Raw genomic sequence first — 12,240 nt, 5'->3', positions numbered from 1 at the left:
GCCTTTATCATCTTAAAAAGAAATTAAGCTGCAACATCAAACTTAAAGGACGTTTCTGTGAAAAACTTTTCATATGCACATCTTTTTCAGATGGAATCTGATAAAACTTTAATCTTTTTTTATCAGCTTCACTTAATAATTCCTGAGAAGGTCTTAGAGAAACTTCAATTCTAGAATTATAGCAACAACAGTGAGTGTTCACTTAGTAAACATGTTCAACTGCCCAATGCATCACAACAATTATAGGCAGAATGGTAGAATTCCTGTTATGTCAAGTGAACAAATGGATACCCGCTTGGCTTTGAATTCAGCTTTTATTCAACAAGATTTCCTAATTATTCCATATTTTGCAGAAGGAAATTTTTAGGAATGTATGGGGAAATTACAGATATTTACAATGAAGTGTTGTAAAGCTCCTTATTCATTTTCATACATCTATTTACTTCAGATACAAACCAACAAGGCATCAGTTTCATTATTTTCCTTTTTTATATTAGGAAAGGCTTACAAGCATAATTCATATTTTGAGTTATTTAATGAACAAAAAATCAACAATTACTTTCACTCACACAATTGACTAAGCATTTAAAATGTTATGGTTAAGTAATGCAATTATCAAAAGCCTTAACAGCTACATTTGATCACATGCAATGCTTAGGGAGATATTGAATAATAATAAGTAACATATTTCCAAATCAAAAATGTTTAGAAAATAAAGCTCATATAAATAACAGGAATATACACATAGTTTATAAAAACAAGCTCCATCCTTTGGCAACCAGGTAATTTGTTACACAAGAGAGATACTGGAGCCGGCTTCATCTGGTGAAAACTGTGGTAAGAGTGAGTTAAACTTATTTATTTGTATGTATTTACAATATTAGCAAACTGAAGCTGTATGTATCAGGTTAATGCAGCAGGAATTAGTCAGCATCTTAATCCTTGACATTAAGGCCGAGCATATTGGAGAGGCCGAATGACATTTTGTCATTTTCATCTGATTTATTTTCTAATTTAAAGGTACCTCCTCTGACCAAGGAGGAATCCGCTGCTTCTGTAGATGCACTGGCATTTAGACTTGGGGTGGCAAGTTTCAGATCAATATCCGTTTTCACTTCAGTTGGTGTGACATTAGTTGAGGGTGTTTTTTGCATTGCCATCTTCAATCTCTCCATAATGTCAATCTTCTCTCCCCCTGCAGATTTTGCATTTAGTATTGGCAAGCGGATCCCTTTGCTGACAACATAATCCTCTGTGACAGGTTTTGATGAGCCAGGTGTTGATAAGCCAAACATATCAGTGGATTCAATGCCGTCAATGCTGTGTCTTGGTAGTCTGTGGGATCGGAATGCAGGAATCTCCATCTCATCACCTGACTCATCAGTTTCGGTGTTAAGGCTTGTGTCTAAATTTGGAGCAGACATGTTGGCATCCGCTGTAATATTGCCTATGTTCACCTTGGGTGCATCTATCCCAACCTCAGCTGAAGGATGAACACTGGGAACTTCTACTTCAGATTTTGAAAAGCCAAATTTTGGCATCTTGAAAGGCAATTTAAAGTCACCCAAAGGAGAATTAAAAGCTGGTTTATTGAACTTTGCATCAGGCCCATTGAGGTTCGCTTCGGGTAGGTTGATATCCACATCAGGTGCTTCCAGTTGCGCTTTTGGTAGCTTGGTGTCTATGTTTGGTGAAGAAAGGCTGAGATCTGGTACTTTCAGTCCAGCTTTGGGCAAACCGAGGTCTCCCTTTGCATTAATGTTCGGGGTAGAAAGCTTTAAATCTGGTAAATCTGTCTTAAGATCAGCATCCAGATCTCCTTTGATTGTGGGGGCAGAAAGGTTCCACTTTGGTGCTTTGACATCAGCTGATGGCAAATTAACATCTACATCAGGAACAGAGACACCTGGAGTCGTTAGCGCTGCATCAGGTAACTGAGCCTTTGGTCCTCCGATGTTCCATTTTGGCAGGCTGAATGAAGGCATTTTTAATTTTCCAGGAGCCTCAATGTCAACATCTGGTGTTTTAACGTCTACATCTGGTGCTTTCAGGTTCCAATCTGGGGCAGAAATGCCACCTTTGATTTTGGGGGCTTCAAGATTCAAGTCTGGGGCTGTTAGATCTGCTTTAGGTAGGTCAGCATCTACATCAGGAAGAGACAAATCCAGATCTGGACTTCTGAGGTCAGCATCCACATCAATGTTAGGTCCTTTGACCCTTGGCCCAGATAAGCCAAACGTTGGAAATTTTATTTTTGGCATCTTCATTTTTCCAGCTGAGGCATCAACCTCTGGAGCTTGAAGGTCTATATTAGGACTTTTGAGATCAGCTTTTGGTAAACTAATGTCACAATCTAGTGCATCAATACCCCCTTCAATTTTTGGTGCGGACAAAGAGAGATCCTGTGCTTCAATGACCGGTGCTTTTAAATCAGCATCCAATTCGGGACCCTTGGCATTTAGCCCTTTAAATTTTGGCATTTTAAATGTTGGAAACCTCAGTTTTCCTTCAGGTGTGTCAAGATCTGGACCATTAAGATCCACATCCAGACCTTTGACATCAGCATTAGGCAGGCTTAAATCTAGATCTGGAGTATCTAGCCCACCCTTGATGTTCGGTGCAGAAAGATTGACATCTGGTGCACTCAAATCTGCGTTAAGGTCAGCCTTTGGACCCTTTAGTGTGCCAAATTTGGGTCCTTTAAAAGTGGGCCACTTGATCTTCCCAGATGGAGCTTCAATGTTTGCGTCTGGTGCTTTAACACTGGGTAAATTCAAATCAATATCAGGATCCAGATTGAGGCCAGGTGTATCAGCATGAATGTCAACATCTGGTGATTTCACCTTTGGTCCAGAAAGCATGAACTTGGGCTTTTTGAGTGTTGGGAACTTGACTTTGCCAGAGGGTTGGTCAATGTTGAGATCTGCTTTGGGTAAATTCAGATCAATATCTGGTGTACTTATGTCACTCTCAAAATTTGGAACTGACAGACCGACATCTGGGGTGTTCAGATCTGCATTAAGGTCCATGTCAGCTTTGGGGCCATGAAATTTGGGTTTTTTCCACTTCTTGTGAGGCCAGTTGATTTTCCCTGATGGAGCATCAAAGTCAACATCTGGTGCATTTATATCTGGGCCATTCAGCTCAGCATTTGGTAGAGTAATGTTTGGAGATGAGAGTTGTACATCAGGTGTGTTTAGGTCGGCATCTATGTCTAAGTCTGCTTTTGGGCCATGAAATTTGGGTTTCTTCCATTTCCGATGAGGCCAGTTGATTTTACCAATAGATGCATCTGCATCTAAATTAGGGACTTCAAGGTCTGCCTTTGGCAAATTAAGGTCAACATCTGGGGCATTTATCCCACCTTCCACTTTTGGAAGAGAGAGATCAACATCTGGTGTGTTCAGGTTTGCATCTAGGTCCAGATCACCATTTGAGCCATGGAAATTTGGTTTCTTCCACTTCTTGTGAGGCCAGTTGATTTTACCAATAGATGCATCTGCATCTAAATTAGGGACTTCAAGGTCTGCCTTTGGCAAATTAAGGTCAACATCTGGGGCATTTATCCCACCTTCCACTTTTGGAAGAGAGAGATCAACATCTGGTGTGTTCAGGTTTGCATCTAGGTCCAGATCACCATTTGAGCCATGGAAATTTGGTTTCTTCCACTTCTTGTGAGGCCAGTTGATTTTACCAGATGGGCCATCAATGTCAATATTTGGGATCTGAGCACCTACCTCAGGGGCTTCGATCGAAGCTTTGGGTAAGTTAAAATCAACATCTGGTGCTTCTAGATCCCCATCAAACTTTGGTGTGGAGAGGCTGACACCAGGTGCAGACAAGTCAGCATTCAAGTTACCATCTGGCCCTTTGATCTTGGCACCTTTCCATTTTTGATGCGGCCATTTAATTTTGCCTGAGGGTGGCTCAATGTCAGTTTTTCCTAAATTTAGATCTGGCCCATTCAGATTCAATTTTGGCCCATTCAGATCCATATCTAGACCTTTAAGATTGAAGTTTGGGTCTGGTGTTCCAAAGGCAGGTACATCTATGTCTCCAGACGCATGTGGTGGACTGAGCTGAGGTAGATCGAAATGGGGCATTGAGAATTTTGGGGAATTGTATTTTAAGTTGCCTGTCTTGATTTCTGGTTTCGTAACTTCAACATTGGGAGTCGAGACACTGACATTGGGTGCTTTGAGGGTGCCATCTAGATCTCCGTTTACCTTTGGTCCCGTCAGTCCTAGAGAGGGCATTGAGAAGTTGGTGCCAGCATCAGCTGAAGGCGTATTTAGACTGAGACTGGGAAGGTCTCCATTCACAGTGGGACTCCTTAATCCCCCCCCCAACCCTTTGGAAGTATTCAGCTTTCCCCTCAGGCCATCAAGGGAAAGAACTGGGGCCTTAGCAGATGCATCCAATGACAGATCCTTGTTAAGGTTGGGAATCTGTTGGGAAGGAAGTGATAAGCAAAGCAGGTGAATATACACACTTTAACATAAGAAAAAATATATTTTAAGACAGTCCTGTGTAATCTAGCGATAATCTTGCTGGAAACCATGTGCCCAATGTTAGACATAAAAAATGTAATCAGAGGGACAATTGGAGTGACGCTTATCAGCTAGTTCAGACAGCCAACCTGAGCTGCGCTGCTCCAATAATGTGACATTCTTCACTCTACACAACCCTTCAGAATACACACTCGTCACAATTTGGTGGTCGCTTCAAAATGTAAGATTTCCCATCTGTCGCTTTGCTTGTCAATGCCTCTGCTGCCTGTCAATACAGCCCCTCCACCACCCCAGATACCGCCTGTAGTCTCCAACAGGGAGTTAAAGATATATTAATATATATTTACTCCAAACTCTAACTTTGTTCTGCTGCTTAAACAAAGCATTTCAGATCTAAGTTTTCTGAATGCTATGAGCACCGCAATGCAGTCCAATTCACCAATTTGCACTGGGTTGGCATCCAAAATTTTGCCAAACAAGACCAAACTTTGGGGGAATTAAGTGATTACATATCATTTTAGCCATAACAGAGACATCTACCTCTGCAGAGTTATTGAGACCGAATCCCAAGGAGCCAAGCCCAGCAGTTGCACTCAGGTCCTTCTTTGTCAGAACCTTCATGTTGTTATCATACGGCTCCAAGACCTTCAGGATGCTAAGCACTTCGTCTTTGTTGAGGTGGTCCAGGTGGATAGTGGCTGCAACAATCTCATCCCCTGCAACAAACAGACACAATTCACCAAAATCATTCCAGCAAATCAATGTCTTTTCCTCAAATCCTTTATCTGCAGCTGCTGTTCTTAAAACTGCTGTTAAAGAGTCACCGGGTTCTGTCTTACCTGCTTTCAGGCCACTCTTTGTGGCGATTGATTCATCTCTGACTCCTGTAACGATGACTCCTTTGTCTGAGTCATCTAGGACCAGGTTTTCTAAAAAACTAGTAGTCTTGCTGTTCCCGTTCTGTAATTAAAAGTGGTTTTACACAAAATAAGACAGGTCAGAAACATTTTCACACATGTACAACATTAGTTTTGTGATCATTCATATTTTCATAAATGATGGTTGATCTATTGTCCATTAGAATCAAGAATCCATTGTGAAAGTTGCTATCAAATAAATGCAGAGTATATTTCGGAACTATTTGTTTGTCTTACTCACCATCATTTTGTGGGTGTTTATATCCACATATCATGGAATTTATATTGAAGTACAAGAAACCATGGAAACTCACAACGACTGCAAGGCTTCCTGTAAACGCCAGAGAAAAGTAACATTGGTTTAGGATTATATTAGTATAAGTTTGATCAGAGACATGAAAATACAATGTGCTATACCTCGAGCAAGATGAAGAAAGCCAGTGTGGCATTTTTAACAAATGAGCATTTTTTCCAAACTGAAAGTCTTGTGTAATTATCACTGTTTGTGAAAAAAAGTTCCCTCTTTTATTAACCTGCCTACGTCCACAACACGAATACTGCCAGCAGCAGGATTTTCCTTCCAATAAAACACGGTATGTTATGAATTTTAAAAATGTCCAAAGTGGATATGACTGTGGTGAATGTTGACAGGTCATGATTTATTCTGTGGTCTTATTAAGTATTGAACCACTGCCCAAAAACCCTTTACTATGAACATGACTCTTCAGGTTGTTTTGATGCCTAATGTAACCTGTTATGCCAAATAAGTTACTCCACCTAAGGTCTGGCAATTCCTGATAATTCATCCCAGATGATAACATAACATAGAATACTAGAAATGACCTGGACAGAGGAGAAGATGGCAATACAACAAGTCTGTCAAAAGTCAATTCTTGAAAAGAGCATGACCTTTTCTTTTATATAGATTCTAGAAATCCTTCAAACCAACACTATGTAGCTGTCACTCATTACTCTGTGTGCACATCACTGTCTGTGCTCACCTGCTCCCTGATTTTCTGACCCTAGCTGACAGAGAAACAACGACGCCCACACATATATCTTGTCACCCTTCAGGAATTTAAAACTTCTGCTAGGTTTGTGCAGGGGAATGTAGGCATCCAAACCAGTCCGATTGGGTGCATTCTGAACACACACGCAGCCCAGCCTGCAGCCACACCCCAACATCATCACATGTAAATGCTAATGTATTCCACTTGTAACATAGTCGCATATAGACTAAGACGGAGCAGACTTTAAGCTGCTCAGTGCTGGGTTGTCAAAAACAGCAGGAGAAAGAAATTAAGAATCAAACTGTGTCCTAATGCTACAAAACAAACCTAATGTGAATCAGTCAACACGTCATCTGTGCTAAGGCAACAGCCCTGAACAGACTGCTAAAAGTAATTATATCTTCAAGTGGATGAACAACAAGGCAAACAATGAGTTCGCAATGAGACGCCAAATGGAAAGAAATGTGTGCGTTATACAATTTTAAAGAATATATATAAAGTGAAAGCTATCAGCACTGATCAGAGGAGCTGATGTCACTGTTCTTGCACAAACATCCTTAATTCTCAAAGAAATAACAGATGGAAATAAGGACATATGGCATAACTGCTTGGTGGCTTCAGGCTCTGTGCATGCGACAGCAAACCAGAAACTAGCATTGAGTCCAGGAAAATAGGAAAGGCAGTTAAGTCACAAGCGATTTCTCAAAAAATTATTAGAGCTTTGCTCTGATAATAGGTGTGTTGTTTTAATCAGGGTGTCAACATCAAGACTGATACCAACCACTGAGCAAAACTGCAGGGTGTGAGTCTGATGACTGTTTGGGCGGCATGTCCCAGTTAGGAAAGCAGTATGTCGCCATCGTGGCAATGTCCACAATCCCACTTTGACAACGCGGAACGAGACACAATTCTCTTACAGTATAGTCACATATGGGAAACAGTTATTTGTCTTTATACATTTGGCTCATCCCTCCCACTGTGGTTGGGGTTGTTACAAAGTCAAAGGTCAGGATCTTCTGATGAGATCCAGGCAACAGTGCCTTAGTTAAAGCATCAGGCCAAGATTCATTCACAGGATACAGCATGATCAAGGTTACATTGTATGAGATTCATTCATGATCAATCAAAGGGGAAATTAACCTGATCATATTGTGGTCAAAATGTTACATTTCCCTTACAGTCGCACAGACGGCACTATTCATTAGCAATCAGCGTATCAAACAATATATATTTGTATCTACAGTTTAATTATTTTTAGTTTGAAACATCACTTGTCAAATAGGTCTGGGTCATGCAGCTGGTTCGTGACATATTCAAAATGCATTGTAAAAACCTTGACTTATAAATAAAAGCAGAATATATTATGAGATTACCTAATTCCAGTGAATGTCAAGAATATGCACCTAAAGTTTCAAACAGCTGTTGAAAAAGCTGTCTGTGCGTATTCAATCACCAGAACTGGGAAAAAGTTTAATTTGAAGCTTCATATTCAAATCAAATCTTTTCCTCACAACTCAGTATAACTGAAGAACAAGGAGCTAAAATCTTAATCTGATTAGTATTATATTATTTTCTCTGCCCAATTACATTTAACACAATAGAGGATGTTATTAGTTTTCTCATATTAATTTTAAAGGTCTCACCGTGTGGTGCTGCCAAGGAGAGACGTCTCCTCCTCGGTGAATCCCTTCTGCTCTGTCAGGTAGGACGAGAGGGATCTGCCTGTTAAATGCCTATAAGCTTAAAGCCAGCCAGGAGAACAGGTTAGGCCACCTCAGAACCGCCTCTCCTAGTACCCCCTTTCCTCCATGCAAAGTACACGCACACACACACCCACACACACACACACACACACACACACACACACACATATGCACACACCTTGACTTCGAAATGTGTCACAGAGCAGAGCAGCCGAAACCGGGCTAGAAAGCAAAGGAGAGAGGGACATAGCAGCGAGAGACACACCACTCCTTATTAACAGGACTAACCAGGTTTACAAAGTAACAAATACGTAGCAACACTGTCGAGCACACAACAACACTTCACTAGCACATGTACATCATCTTCATATGACAGGCCACAGAATACCAACTTCGAGTCATTTTATCACCTTGGATTCCAATTGTCTTCCATAATTTGCCTATTTAAGTAATTTATAAATTCCCTAATAAATGATTTATTGATGTGTATTTTCTATATTCCTGGTTTCACTAGTTTTTAGTCATATGATCCCATGATTCCAATCAATTTGTAGAGCTTCCGGACTGCTTTTATAGCTTGAACTGTTATTGTTGTGTACGGACGTTGGAAATCAGTCAACACCACACTTAGATAACAGCAGTAAAAGCTGACTTGACAATGGTTTGTGTCTCTACCCTGAGATTTTCATTCCACAGGTGTCAATCAACGGCTGTCTGGAGGGTGGCGTTCAATACAATATGAAAATGTAATCAGTGTCACACTCAAACACACAGAGGTGTGAAATCAAGGCTGCATCCTGCAAAGAGATTGGTGTTTCTCAAAAATAAATATTGTTGAGGAACTTTTGACCATTCTCACACATCAGTGTATATGTCACTTTATATTCTGTATGTTTTGTATATTACATTATATCTGTACAGAAGAATAGAGCCTGTCTAATTCCACAGATACTCCCTTCTCTCTCTAAGCAGGACTGGTTATAGATAGAGGACCAACCAACAGTACATTGTAGTGTCTACATTGAGGGACTTTCATATCTTACTCAGATTCTAGTTTCTAATCGAGTGATGGATGTATGATAAACCAAAACTTTAATACAAGCAAGCTGCAGTTAGCAAAGCAAGGGCTCACCAGTAAACACAAACTAGACATACGTTAAAGCCAAACTGTTTTTAAGGTCCTTATAAGAAAGTCTCAATGCTCAGCAGCCATCTTGGTTTTTATTTTAGACTATTGAGACTAGGCTCCTGTCTATATGAACGGAACGCAACTGCATTCCAAAGGTCAGGTACATAGAAACAGTATGTATAGAATCCACAGTCATATCTGCTAAATGTCCCTTTCGGTGACTTTGCCCCAAGTCAAGGTTTTAAACGTACAAGTTATACTTTTACTACACATGCCCAAGCTGTCACTTGCATGAATGCAACAACACAGTTGGTTTCCTGTTTCCTGTTTGTTATAAAGCAGGGCATTGGCTCATTCATTTATTAGGCCTAAAAAAAAGCCTGAATCACCTTGCTTTATGCTAGTCAAGCTCAATGGAACCTTTTTTTAAAGCATTATGAAAAAATGTACGTATATATATATCATATATACACAGTTATATTTACATGTAAATGTCATATTTATCTAATGAAGAACCCTAGCCTAAATAAAGAAAGCATAAAATGTATTTAAAACGAAGGTGCTTCACATTTAAAAAAAACTATTATAATTCAATCAACAGCAAGCGTTAATAACATTTAATGTTTATTCATTCAGTAATTCACCATTCTATTTGGGCTACTCAGGAAACAAACAGTCCGTACAGGTGAGAGACCATTGTCATCATCGATCAGCCCATTGTCTTCTGCACATGTTTCATGAAACCAGTGGCTGCAGACCACGGGACAGACTCTTTTTGGATCATCTCTGTCCTACAGAGCAAACTGATTATTAGCTAGTTAACAAACCACACATCAGTTTAAACACACAGGGAGAGACTGTATTTAACATTAACTCCTGTCTAACAACTCCAGACATCATGCTAAATCTCTTTAGTTTATCATTGTTTTACTTCAGGAAGGCCATTAATGCACATTTCCCAATATGGAGAATTTAAGTGACTATCCCAGATTACCCAAAGTATGCTGTCCCAAATTATCAATCATGTTTGATAAAGTGGGACAAACACATTTTCAACGACTCAATATAAATTTTGTAACTTGAATACACCAGAAACATAATTTGATAACAATTACAAACATTGTCTTATTAATGACGTGTTTATATCCTTCACATCTTGTGATGCCAGTGATCTTGTCATGAATCTTGTCATGAAATTCCAGAGGTGCGGGCTTCTGATTCACATTTGCCTCGCCCCTTTCTGTGACATCCTCCCAAGGAAGTCATGTGATTTCAGTCAGATGATGTCCATACTTTTGATTTCCCACATTACCCAATGTCCCAGATTACCCAAATTCACCCTACATTAGAAACAGCCAGTTAACTCAGCTCAAAGTGAAGCCTGGAAGCAGCAGCAAAGTCTAAAGGTTGAACAAACACAACTCGGTCAGTGATGAAGCTATAAATGAAGGTTTAAACACTGGCTCTCTTCTTGAATTTGGGATGTAGCTGTGCTATAAGAGCTACTGTATAATGGACACCTTGATGCATTATTAATTACTTATTATTATTATTATATTTACATTAGCAGTGGTGGGAACTAAGCACATCTACCACTAGTACTGTAGTATTTTGAGACTTCCGTGACTATTGTACTTTCTATTCCAGCTACATTCATCGGGCAGTTTCCCTTTCACGTTGTTTTAGACGTCAAGATAAAGTAAAGAATAAAACGTTCAACCTGTTGTTATAACGAGCTCCACCAGCCACCACGTGATACTTCTGCACTCTCATTCTTACTTAGCTGATCAAAGGAAAGCACCTGATTATGTGGTCACTGTTTCATTTTCACATAAACAGGAATATATATGGGGGATAAAATATGAAATGGAATGCAATATGCCAGTAATGCAATAAATACCACCTTTGTGGTGTTTTCTCTATGTGGAAGAAGTGTTGCTTTAACCCTGTAGTACATTTTAAGTGTCTTTGAACTGGATTTTAGCTTTCTGTTATCAGGCCTTTCAGTTTTTTTGGAGGGTATTTTCGTTTGAACATTGTCCTTACCAAGTAGCATACCGAGCGATGAGTCACTACCCAACCCATCCATCAAATCAATACAAGGCGATGGTTGTATATGGGAGAGATTAAGATGGGTGTTGTTGCCAGGGCAAGACAATAGCTCAAGAATGAACTAGACCTAACCACTGTTAATTAGGAGAAGAGGAGTGAGTCACAGACTATTAGGAAACAGCTGTGATTAACTGCCTTAATAGTTCTTCATCACACGTTCTACCTCTAATAAAAGACAATGAAGCGGACACTTGCTCTCATTTAGTTACTATAGTTATTGTGAAATTGTAATCTGTAAAAACGGAATGCAACCAGTGAACAACCAGTCATTCAGAACTCTTTACTCCACAAGAACCATATGTTTGTTTTGAGCTCACAGACGTGTCCGATCTCACTGTTTGTGTGTGTTCGTGTGTCGGCGTGTGAGAGAGAGAGAGAGCAGTCACGAGGCGCTGAATAAATCTTGTGCAGCTGCAGTGAAGAAAGATTTTACCAATTTAAGAAAAGTATCAGTCAAGATTTCGGTGTCCTTCATATGTGAACCAGGTCGCATTCGCGGTCAAACTGCTGAATGTGGACACATGTAGGGATGGGTATCGTTTGGTTTTTATCCGATACCGGTTCCTAACCGATACTTTTAAAACGATACCGGTGCCTAAACGGTGCCTGAACCGATACTTTTTTCAAAAAAGTGCACAAAACGATACTTGACTGAGAAAGGCTTTTTTATTGCCAAATATATTAACTGTATAAAGTAGATTATAAATATGAATAAATACAAAACCCTTTTGAACTTAAAACTATGAATAACATACGAACTGTTAACAAAAGTTTACACTATACTTTATTATACACACTCTGACTCGTGACTCTGACTTTGGTGCCTGAGCCAACTGAAGACTGAGGGTTTCTTTTCCA

Source organism: Limanda limanda, chromosome 15 (assembly GCF_963576545.1).
Source record: "Limanda limanda chromosome 15, fLimLim1.1, whole genome shotgun sequence".
NCBI lineage: Eukaryota > Metazoa > Chordata > Actinopteri > Pleuronectiformes > Pleuronectidae > Limanda > Limanda limanda.
The sequence above is the reverse complement of the archived record's forward strand: the minus strand, read 5'-3'. Positions refer to the sequence as shown.